At 50.1% G+C, this 11,500-nt stretch overlaps 1 pseudogene; it reads right to left on the bottom strand.

Annotated features, from left to right (window-relative positions):
- Window positions 1-8,129: 8,129 nt before the first annotated feature.
- LOC108294196 lies at window positions 8,130-11,039 on the bottom strand (annotated as a pseudogene).
- Window positions 11,040-11,500: the final 461 nt, after the last annotated feature.

The raw sequence follows: 11,500 nt of genomic DNA, 5'->3' as shown, positions 1-11,500 counted from the left end.
CCTTCCCTCCTCCCTCCTCCATTCTTCTTCCTCCCTTCTCTTCCTCCTCCCTCCCCTCTTCCCTCTCCACATTTTCCTCCTCCGCCTCTGTTCTTCTCCCTCCTTTTCCCCATCCTCTCTCTAGTCTCTTCCCTCTCCACATCTTTCTCCTCCTCTTCCCCGTTCCTCCTTACTTCTTTCTCCTCACCTCCTCCCTCTCTCCCCTTCCTTCTCCTTCCCTCCCCCCGTCCTCCTTTCCCTCCTCCTAACCCTAATCCAAGCCTAACTTTAACCCAAACCCTCCTTGTCCTCCTCTCCCTCCTCCCTTCCTTCTCTTCCCTCTCCTCTCTTTCCTCTTTCCCTTCTTCCTCCTTTCCCTGCTCCCTCCCAAACTCCTCCTTCCGGTATTCTTCCTCCTTCTCCACCCCTTCCCTCCCCGTCTCTTCCCCCTACCCCTCCTCCTAGCTCTCCACATCTCCTCCTCCTCCCCATCCCTCTCCTTCCCTCCACCCTTTCTCTTCCCCTCACTTCCTTCTTCTTCTTCCCTTTTCTTCTCCCCCTCCTTCTCCCCCTCTGTTTCCCCCTCCTCCCTCCTCCCCTACCCTTCTCTCCTCTCTGTTCCTCCCCTTCTTTCCTCTCTTCATCTTCCTTCTCCTCTCCTTCCTTCCCCCTTCTTTGTCCCCATCTCCTCCCACTCCCCCTCTTTCTCCCCTTCCTTCCTCTTCTTTCTTCTTCCCCTCCCCCCCTTCGCCTTCCATCCTTCCTCTTCTTCCTCTCTTCCTCCTTTTCACTGGTCTCTCCTGGGCTCTCAGGGTATGAGTTTTCTGTCTTGCTTTTCCTCGGAATCTTAGACTCTGTGTGTATAACTGATTGTGACCCAGTTCTATGTGTGGCTGATGCAAAGCCCCTGTGTATGCCCCCTCCCTCGTGGCCCTTTCATCTCATTGCACAATGGAGAGTGGGGTTGCATCATCTCAGGGGCCCGGCCAGCACACGACTCAGCATACCCAGGGCTTTCTGCTGCCTCTTGAGTAACTGTTCTCTGGCAGGCAAGGTGGGGCTGGGGGGTCTGAGACCTCCTGCCAAGAGCGAGGCCCAAGCTGTCAGAGCTTTCTTTTCAGCCCCTGGCACCTGGCCACCGTGGCCTCCTCTCATGCTCCCCTCACTCACCCCAGGCCCAACCTGGGCCACCCCATTTCAGATCCAAGGGCTCCCAGGCAAGCCCCCGGAAAAAAAGGCCCATGAAGACAGCCTCTCCACAGCTCCTATAGGATGAACCCTCTGGACCCGCAAGCTGAATGCCCCCAAATCCAGGCCCTGTGCTCAGAGCAGCCTCAGGGCTCCTGAGACCACCTTAGAAGCAAAACATAAGGCAAAATAAACAAAATAAAATAAGATAGAAGATGTTCACATTTCAAACTTAGATTTTTTTCATAGACTAAACACCTACATGCAGTGAGGATGACTTTTAGGCTATAAAGGTGCACATGTCATTTTAAATGCAATTTGTTGCTCAAATTAATCTGTCTCCATTTCCTATTTTAATTTAATCAAAATCCCAGTCAGTTCAGGGACTCTCACCCCTTTTCCTGAGCCTGTGCCCCAGCTGGCTTGTCTACTGCCAAGGCGTGTCCTTGCCACGGCATCTGCTGACAGTATTGTCATTCCCTTCGGCGTCATTGTGGATGAAGTCTCCTTTTCCTCCCCACACAGCATCGCCTGGTGAATCCGGCCCTCTCTGAGCTAACACTGCGCTCTCTCTCTTGTGTTTGAGAAGGATTTTCCTGTGGATTCACTTCTGCTCCCTGTGGGGGACAGAATACAGCTCCCCAGCAATGTCCGTGTCTTGATCTCCCTAACCTGGGAATATGTTTCCTTGTATGGCAAAGGGAGATGAAAGTTGCAGGCAGCATTAAGGCTGCCAGTCAACTGACTTAAAGGTAGGCAGGCCATTCTGGATGACCCGGGTGGACCCAAGGTCCCCAGGCAAGCCAGTGGAAATGAGGTGATGTGAGAGACTTGCCAGCAAATACTGGCTTTGAAGAAAAAGGAAGGGGCCAGGAGCCAAGGAGTATGGGCAGCCTCTCAAAGTGAAAAACGGAAAGAAATGGAGCCTCCAGGAGGTAATGCAGCCCTGCCAACAGCTTGATTTCAGCCCTGTGAGACCCACTGCAGTCGTCTGACCTCCAGAACCGTGAGAGAGTAGATGTGTGTTGTTTGGAGTCACTACGTTCATGGCTGTTTGTTATTGCAGCAACAGTAAACTAATACACTCCCTATTTTACAGATGAGTAGACTACGATTCAAAGAGGGCAGGGAAGTTATCCAAAGTCACAGAGCAGATAGATGACAGAGTTTCCTTCAGGGTGTGGCCAGGGAAGCATGCAGAGCACAGGTCAGCTGCCCACAATGAACCTGGGATTTAGCCTCAGCTGCATACCATACAGAGGGCTAATGGCCTGCAGCTCGAGGTTTAAGCACAGCCCAATCAAAATTGAAAGAGCAGTACCCTTTCAGATCTTCCCCACCCACTGCACTGAATAACCCAGTGGAACAAGCATCTATAAATGATGTAAGCCTAAATGCATATTTTACAGGGGAAGGGAATGGGAAACATTGAACAATTCACCTTCATTTCAGATCCCTATAAGCATTTCCTAACTCCCTTGGTACCACTGACTGTTTCCTACTCCCTCCAGGAAGTACTAGCCCACTTTATCTCTTCTACTCCTTCTCTTCCTCCTCTTCCTTCTCTTCTGCCTCAGGAGGCAGAACTTCCCTCGATTATGCAGAGCAATTCAGTTCCACTCTGGTCTCTACTTTCACAGTTGTTCTCACATCCATCATGGTGCCCACGAGCACACAGTGCTTGAGTTAAGAGGACTTGCCCTCCCTGGAAGGGCCTTATCAACCCACTTCCATGACTTGGGCAAGCCCTGGAGATGTCCCATCCCCAGAGGTGTTATTTCTTCCAAACAAATGCAGTGTTGTCCCAAGAGCAATTCTGGTGGGTCCCTTTTTTCCACCTGTGCATTGGTAGAGTGAGTTGTCTTGAGTCGTGCCACACACATGCCCATCCTGGCCACTTGCTTTCAGGTCAACAGGAACTAGAATCCACCCAAAATGTCTGTGCCTAATTCTGGGCTCACCACACCGTCTACACAGCATCTTTGGGAAGAGAAGACAAGATTGTGGCACTAGGGCTATCTCATGAAATTAGGGGAGGGAAAGAGACCCACAGAGTACTGAAGATGTCGGCACATGCCGCACCTCACAGGGTAGCTCCTTCTTATGAGGGGGCCCTGTCACCTCCGAGTTTGAGGATCCAGAACCCAGGTACTGGGAGAAAAAGTCAGACCTTCTTGGAAAGCAGGATCCCAGGCTGGGTTTCTATCCATGGAGAGGCTTGGAAAGGATGAGGCTAGAGGCCCTAAGACATTCACAGCAGCGAGGGACCTCTCACTTTCAAGTGCATATTCCTGGCCCCAGTGCTGGGCAGAGGAGAAGTGGGTGCCAGGGCCCTGGGGTGGCTCCCCACCTGTGCTGCCTCCAAGAAGGAGAAATGAAAGAAGGCCAGCCGAGCAATGACCATGGAGGCATGACTCTTGCTTGGGGCATCTTGTTCCGGTTGACTCCGGCCCCTTCTTTCAATCCATTGTTTGACCTTGGCCAGCCAGGTGCATCTTCTGGTCCTGGATGACTTCATCCCTACAATGGAGTTGATGACACCGCATTCCCAAGACGAGATGGAGTTTGGAGATGGACTTTGTAGACTGGAGCTTGCCATGCAGGGGTAGATTTGGGGAGCAGAAGAGAGGAGGGAAGGCAGCTGGCGAAGGGGCAGCATGTTGGTTTACACTTGTCTGGGTTCCACAAGGCCAGAGACAATGTTCTTCCACCATGCAAGGATGCCCTGTCTTCTCTCAAGCATGTTCCCAGGACACCCACTCTCTGGGAGACAGCAGCTTCAGCTTGTCTTTGCTTCCGCGTCTTGGTACCTTTGACCCCGACACCCCTAGCCTACTTTCCCTGGTGCCTGACTGACACAGCTCCCCCTCAGCAATTGAATGGGCAGAGCAGGCCACTGTGGACAGTGCTGCCAGGGGCTCATCCAGCAGCCTCGTCTCAACAGCAGTCATTGGCACAACAGCCGTGCGGTGATTCCAAGGTCTGCCTATGCTTTGTTCTTATTATGAAAAGAACAAGGAGCGGGAAACAGAGAAATGGAAGTTCAGACACTGGTGACAAGAAACGGAGCTTCCCTAAACCCACCCCACCTGAATGAGACCAACATGCCTCGGGGGCCGTAGGAAGTGTCTGGGGTCACTCATTGGGGCAGCGGGTGCATGTGCACCCCAGTGTGTGTGCACCCTGTGGTGAACCCCCAATGCTGGTGAGCACATCCTCAGGGCTGAAGCTTGAGCATGGCCCCAATGTGTCCCGGTGGCACCGCTTGGCTCTCCACCTTACTTTGTCAACTGAACCCTGCAACCAGACATCAGATTAGGAAAGAAAAGGATGACCCTAAGATGCAAGGGAGAAGTGCCAGAGGAGTCATCAAGGACCGTGTCAGAGAACAGTGAAGTGGATTAGGGATTCTGCCCTGTTTGGCCTGAAGTCTATCTGGCAGCTGGCAGCCACACAGGGTCTCCTCTGGCAGGTGTTATGAACAGAAGTAGGAAACCGCTCACTTGGCTGCCAGAATTTGGAATGTGAGACGTTTCAAGCTGCATCCATTTCTGAAGGATCCGAGTTATGTGCATGTCTTGATTTCAACTGACCTTTCTCTCCAAACACTTCCTACTCTGCCTCCCTCCGCCTAAAACACACATAAACACCCCAAGTTCTGAGTCCGGGAGTTAATCCACTCAGATTGCTGACAGTCCCACCCACCCATGCTCCTGGGCTGTCCCTCCTGGACTCCGGACAGAGTGGGGCGCAAGCCACCTCCTCTGGAGGCTCCCTGTCACAAACACTCCTAGAGCCTAACACAGAAGCTCAAAGAGCCCCTAGAAAGACAAGCCCTGCCCAGAAAGGCAGGGAGCAGCGGTAAGGTGCAGTGCACCGGCTGGGCAGAAGGGGGCAGCTGGGCACTGTGCCAGGCATTGCTGCTTGGTGAGAAGGCAGGCCGAAGGTCAGATTCTCCCATTTTTCCAAAATGAGATGAAAATCTGGATTCTCTTATTATTTTATCTTAATAATATTTGTGAAAGAAAAATAAATCTTGGGACCCCCAAATCACGAAGCTAAAGGGAACAACAGTCAGACTGAGAACTTCTTAGGGCAATTCTGCCTCCCGTTCTGTTCAGTCACCCTTCTGCTCTTTGAGATAGATGCATATCTGACTGCCTTCTTTGGAAAGGCTAATCAGCAACTCAGAAGAAGGTAATCGTGTGTGTCTCACCTATATGTGACCTGAAAGCTCCCTCCCCACCTCGGGTCTTCCTGCCTTTGCTTCAAGTTGTTCCACTTTTCCAGACCGAACCAATGCACTTCTTACATATATTGATTGATAGCTCATGTCTCCCTAAAATGTATAAAACCAAACAGTGCTCTGATCACCTTGAGTACATGTTGTCAGGACTTCCTCAGGCTGTGTCACAGGCGCGTCCTTAACCTTGGCAAAATAAGTAAACTTTTTTTTTTTTTTGAGATGGAGTCTTGCTCTGTTACTCAGGCTGGAGTGCAGTGGTGAGATCTAGGCTCACTGCAACCTCCACCTCCTGGGTTCAAGCGATTCTCCTGCCTCAGCCTCCTGAGTAGCTGGAACTACAGGCTTGTGCCACCACGCCCAGCTCATTTTTGTATTTTCAGTAGAGATGGGATTTCACCATGTTGGCCAAAATGGTCTGGATCTCTTAACCTCATGATCCACCAGTCTTGGCCTCCCAAAGTGCTGGGATTACAGGTGTGAGCCACTGTGCCCGGCCAAGTAAACTTTTTGTTTTCGTATTCAGAATTTTATTTTACAGTGTGTACACAAGAATAAAAATTTTCTTAGTGCTGTAACAATCTCAGAATTCTAATGTTTTGCTGCTAAAAGCAAATAATATAAGAATTGTTTTTCTCATTGGATAGATATTTCCTTGCTTTGTTTTAATTATATAATATTTTCTTCCATTTTTGGCACTTGCTATTTCCTTATTTTGATTATTTTTTTCTCTTTTTTTTCCTCTGCAAACACTGTGGCACTTTGGGCCCTTGTTACTTCTTGGTTGCAAGCATCCAGAAGCAGCTAACAAAATGAACAAGTGGAAAAACAACTTTTCCCTGTGCTTCATTTACTAAAGCTTCTTTTTTTGTTTGTTTGTTTGGTGGTCTTGACGGTATGATTTTGGACTGCCTAATATATAACGTGTTGTGCTAGGAAAAACTTCTAACATATACATGTATTGTTTTCATTTATTTATTTATTTATTTATTTTGAGACGGAGTCTCGCTCTTGTTACCCAGGCTGGAGTGCAATGGCGCGATCTCGGCTCACCGCAACCTCCGCCTCCTGGGTTCAGGCAATTCTCCTGCCTCAGCCTCCTGAGTAGCTGGGATTACAGGCACGCACCACCATGCCCAGCTAATTTTTTGTATTTTTAGTAGAGACGGGGTTTCACCATGTTGACCAGGATGGTCTCGATCTCTTGACCTCGTGATCCACCCGCCTCGGCCTCCCAAAGTGCTGGGATTACAGGCTTGAGCCACCGCGCCCGGCTTTTCATTTAAAAATTAATTAAAGAGAAAAGGAAAAGAGGCATTTTAATGTCCCAGGAATTGAAACTAACATTTTCTGTTTCAGCCGGACCCCTGTGTCCCTCTTGATTTGCTGATATCATGTGCCATGTGATAGCCAGTACATACGTGTCTGCTGGGTAAGCAGGAAAATTCTGGGGGCAAGGTGGTTTTGAGAAGCTTATAATCTGACTGGGGGAGACAGATCTTGAAAATTTGGAAAGATATTTAATTTCTAATTTTCTTTTTTTTGAGATGAAGTCTCGCTCTGTTGCCCAGGCTGGAGTGCAGTGGCGAGATCTCTGCTCACTGCAACTTCTACCTCCCAGGTTCAACCGATTCTCCTGCCTCAGCCTCTGGAGTAGCTGGAATTACAGGTTGATTTTTGTATTTTTAGTAGAGATGGGGTTTCACTATGTTAGTCAGGCTTGTCTCAAATCCGTGACTTCAGGTGATCTGCCTTCCTTGGCCTCCCGAAGTGCTGGGATTACAGGCGTGAGCCACTGTGCTCAGCCTAATTTCTAATTTTCTTAAAAGCAAATAAAAGAAACATCAATTGACCATAATTCTGCACATTTCTCATCTCCGTATCACTACGGTAAAGCAATCATGAAACCTGCCATTTCACTACAAACTTACATGCTCTCCTTTTATTAATGCTGAGTATGAACACAAAACATGATCACGTGTTTGAAAGAAAAACATTGCTTTGTTCTTTGACAATTTCAAAATAAGGTACTTTGACTTTTTATTCCTTTTAAGAGTTTCTGTAGTTGATGGTTTTTTTCTCGCTATACAGCTCTCCTTTGATCTGTATTACCTCAGCTCCTCAGAGATACAGCAAGGCTAGAGAGTCCTCATTTAAAAAACATTTCTTAATTATACATGTTTAAAAGCTAATATTTAAGTAAAAACCTCTTAATCCTCCAACCTTATTCCCACTGTGAATAATCTGGTTTAATATATTACGTCTATAAATTTGTTCTTTCTCCTCAAAAAAAAAAAAAAAAGTTAAGAAACTTTACAAGAATTATAGGTTTAAACAAATTGCTGAGAGAAATGAGAGTCCTGTCACTTAACCCCTGCTAACATGCGGTGTTCAAGCCTGCCAGTGTCAGCGCCTTTTACTTGTCATCACTGCTAGTTGTTTCACTAGCATGCTGGCTAGGAGTCTTCTTAGTCATTCTTTTCTTCTCCTTGGTGGTGTCTGTACTCTGGCTTCAGCTCCCATGTGTTTTTGTGGATCCCTTTTACATACTGAACACCAATTTCTTTTAAAATTAGCCAGGCATGGTGGCACACACCTGCAGTCCCAGCTACTTGGGAGGCTGAGGCAGGAGAATCACTTGAACCTGGGAGGCAGAGGTTGCAGTGAGCTGAGATCGTGCCACTGTACTCCAGCCTCGGCGACAGAGTAAGACTCCTTCTCAAAAAAAAAAAATTTCCTTCAGGTACCCCACAGGTTGTTTTGTGATGTCCACCAAGTCCTTAAGATTACAGTATTGATGTTTCTCAAAGGCTGAAAATAGCATGTCTAAAACATGTTGTTTATCAGCTAGAGTTCACTTTCCATCGTCTTTGTTTTTCCTTTCATACTCAATATTGTGTTGATGATTAGCAACAGGTTTGTAATTGGTTGTTACAACTTTGTCCAGTTGTGATAGCTTCACAGGTTTGGAAGACTCTTCCATTTGTAATCTTTTTAATTGCATGTAGTTTTCACTGGCAGTTGGTTGGCATTCAGCTCTTTGTATCACAATTCTTTCCAATGACAATTATCTGATGAGCTCTCAGTAAATACTGTTAATGTCTGTCCTCCGACACTTTGCACCCAAATGGATGTTCTCTAGGAGCACTGACTGAAGCCGGTTTTCCAGCAATATCATGAATATTTGCAAGATCCTTATTCAAAGTAAATGACACCTCAGTCCTTCTTTGATTCTTGGCAATCTGCAGTTTCCCAACTTAACCTCTTCCAGGAGCTTTAGCCCATTGCTGTGACAAATATTTAGGAACCTTGACTAGCCACACTCCTGTGAACATTGGCGCTAGTCAGGTCGAGTTCCCCATGCTTGACGGTGGGTCTGTCGCCTGCAGAGGTGTGTGGGCTGCAGCAGCCACCCTAGGAGCTGGAGGGTTGCAGAGCGAGCCTCAGGCAAGCCATGCTGAGAGGTGAAGAGCCGATGTTCCTTACCTGCCAGAACACTGGGAACCTGGGGAAAGAGCCCAAGCAAACTTTTCAAATTAACTGAGGCCTGTCTCAAATTTTCAGGGTTCACATATTTAATTGTAATTACTATGACATTTTAATATTACTAAAATTATATTATTTTATTATTTTAAAAGCTTTAAAATCATCCCAAGGCCAAACAAAACATATCTGTGAGCTGGAAATTTGTGGGGCACTGGGGACAGAGGCAGAGTGTCCCAATGGCCTTGTGTGCCTGCAGTGCCTGGCATGTTGTAGGCAGTCGGCAAACGGTTCCTGAATGAATGAATAAATGACTGGATGGATAAGTGAATGAATGAAAGGGCTGGCAGGATGCCCTGGTTCCCACTGGCCTGGGATGCTCACGTTTGCCCAGTATCCCGAGAGAGAACACGGTGTCCAGAGGGAGGTGGCAGGGCTGGCATGGACGTAGGCCTGGCTGGTGGCCACCCGTGGCCAGGAGCTGGACTGGGGAGGCCTGGCCCTGCTTGGATCAGCCTTGGAGCCCCTGTGGACACTCCAATTCTCCAGGCAACGGCTTCCAGTCCCTTAGCCCCTTGAGTCACAGTTTAACACAAACACACGGACGTGAGTTAGCACAGCCCCAAAGGAGGCCCCTCACTGCACCCCTCAATGCCCTCTCTTTGCAGCTTTTCCCAGCCCATCACATCTGCAGGAGACTCAGTTCTGAGAGGCCAGGCTGGGAGGGGTGGGGGCTGAGCGGAAGGGAGGAACCAAGCTCTCCCCTCCAGCCCAGGGAGCCAGAGGCTGGCATTCTGGTCCAGGACTTCGGGTTCTCCGTGAGCCTCTCTGTCCTCCAAGACGATGGAAGCTGTGTTTGGGGTCTCTCGTGAGTACAACACTCCACTATTTGTGCCTGTGTGCACGCTGTGCCATGGATATATGAGCCCTTTTTATTCAGGTACACAACCAGCTATGTTTTGTGTGTACACCACTGGAGTTATATGTCGGTAGGGGTGCACAGTGTGCAAGCTTCTGGTATGTGAGTGTAGGTGTCTTTGTGTGCAAAAAGCCCCTACTATGTGCATCATTTTGATGCACATCATTTTGAAAAGACCATAGTGTGTACACCAGTGTGTGTCTGTGTGCCCCACCTGAGGTGTTTCTGTGCATGCAAAGGCTGCGTGTGCACCACTCCCCGTGTGTGTGCACCCTGCTGTGTGTGCCCCCTGTTGTGTGAACACACCCTGCTGTGTGTGCCACTGCACACATCCCCAGGGCCAAAGCGTGAGCGTGGCCCCGGTGTGTCCCGGCGGCGAGGCTTGGTTCTCTCGCCTCACTTTGAATGCTTGCCGTCTGAATCTCCCACTAAGACGTCAGGCCACTCGGACCTGAGTGTTCGTGGCGGCCGGGCCGGCTCTGGGATCCCAGGCTGTGGCGCTGGGGCGGAGCGCTGGCCCTGGGTCGAGAGGTTGCCGCAGCCTGCATTCCTGGACGCGCGCGCACAGGCTGGAATCCGTACATTCCATTCATAACATTCCCGCAAGCGGGGCGGGGCTGGGAGGAGACGCAAAGCCCGGGAGTGAGTGATTAAAAGGAAGAAAGAAAGGCTTCTTGAAGCTCCAGGCTGTGTGTTTTCTTGCGCGCCCTGGCGCAGGCCCGGGCGCTTAAGCGCCCTTTGAAGGCATGAACACGTGAGTGGTTTGCGGAGCAGCCTGGCCCCGCCTCGCGCTGGTGGCCTGAGGCTCCATTTGTCCTCCGTGGAGGGCGCGGTGCGGCAGGACTCAGGGAGCCGCGTCCTCTCCCAGGCGGGCTTTGTGGCTGTGGCCGGGACAGGGAAAAGCTGCCCAGGCCAAGAGGGCGGGGGCGTCAGAGGCATCCAGCGCAGCCTTTGCGCAACTGAAGCGCCCGCTCTCAGGTCCACTGAGGAGCCGGTCTTATTATCACTTCCATTTCCTCCCTGATGAGGAAACCGAGGCTCAGAGACAGGAAGTAGCTTGTGCGATTTATTCTGTTCCCAGGCCTGGTGCCTCCTCCCGTTTATGGCAATACCGACTGCCTTTGCAAGGACCCAGCACCTCACCATGTGTTTCTGCTCTCCTGACCCCCACATCTCCCTTAGCTCAGTGCCACTCTCCTCCGGGCCGTCCTCTTCATCCTCCTGCATTTTCCAGCGCCCCTTCTCTTAGCACTGTGTGTGTCGTTCCACTGTCCTCCCCGGCTGAGCCAGGCCTTCCCGAATGACAGGGCCTGTGAACCACCTGTGCTGGGTCACTGGGCAGCAAGGACTCTAGAGGCGGGCAGTGGGGCAGGCGGGAGTCTAGTTGGGGGGACGTCCTGACATCTGGAGGGTAGAGCCTTGCTCTCCTTGAGACAGAAGCCAGGAGAACAGGAGAGAAAAGGCAGAATCTGACCTGGCCCCTGGTGGGCAGGGAGGCCCGTCTGATGGGGGACGACCAACTTATTTGGGACAAATGGTGCGAGACACTCTGCCGGGACAACTCTGGTCGCACCCAGAGCTGGGCAAGGACAACATGGAGAAGGCGACTTGACTCCACGTGTGACTGGCCCTGGCCAGGGGTGGGGCTGGAGAGGGCGCAGGCTTTGCTGTGGGCCCCTGAGGACAGC

This window comes from Cebus imitator, unplaced genomic scaffold (assembly GCF_001604975.1).
Source record: "Cebus imitator isolate Cc_AM_T3 unplaced genomic scaffold, Cebus_imitator-1.0 Scaffold568, whole genome shotgun sequence".
NCBI lineage: Eukaryota > Metazoa > Chordata > Mammalia > Primates > Cebidae > Cebus > Cebus imitator.
Note: the sequence above shows the minus strand (reverse complement) of the source record. Positions and strands in the feature narration are given on the sequence as shown.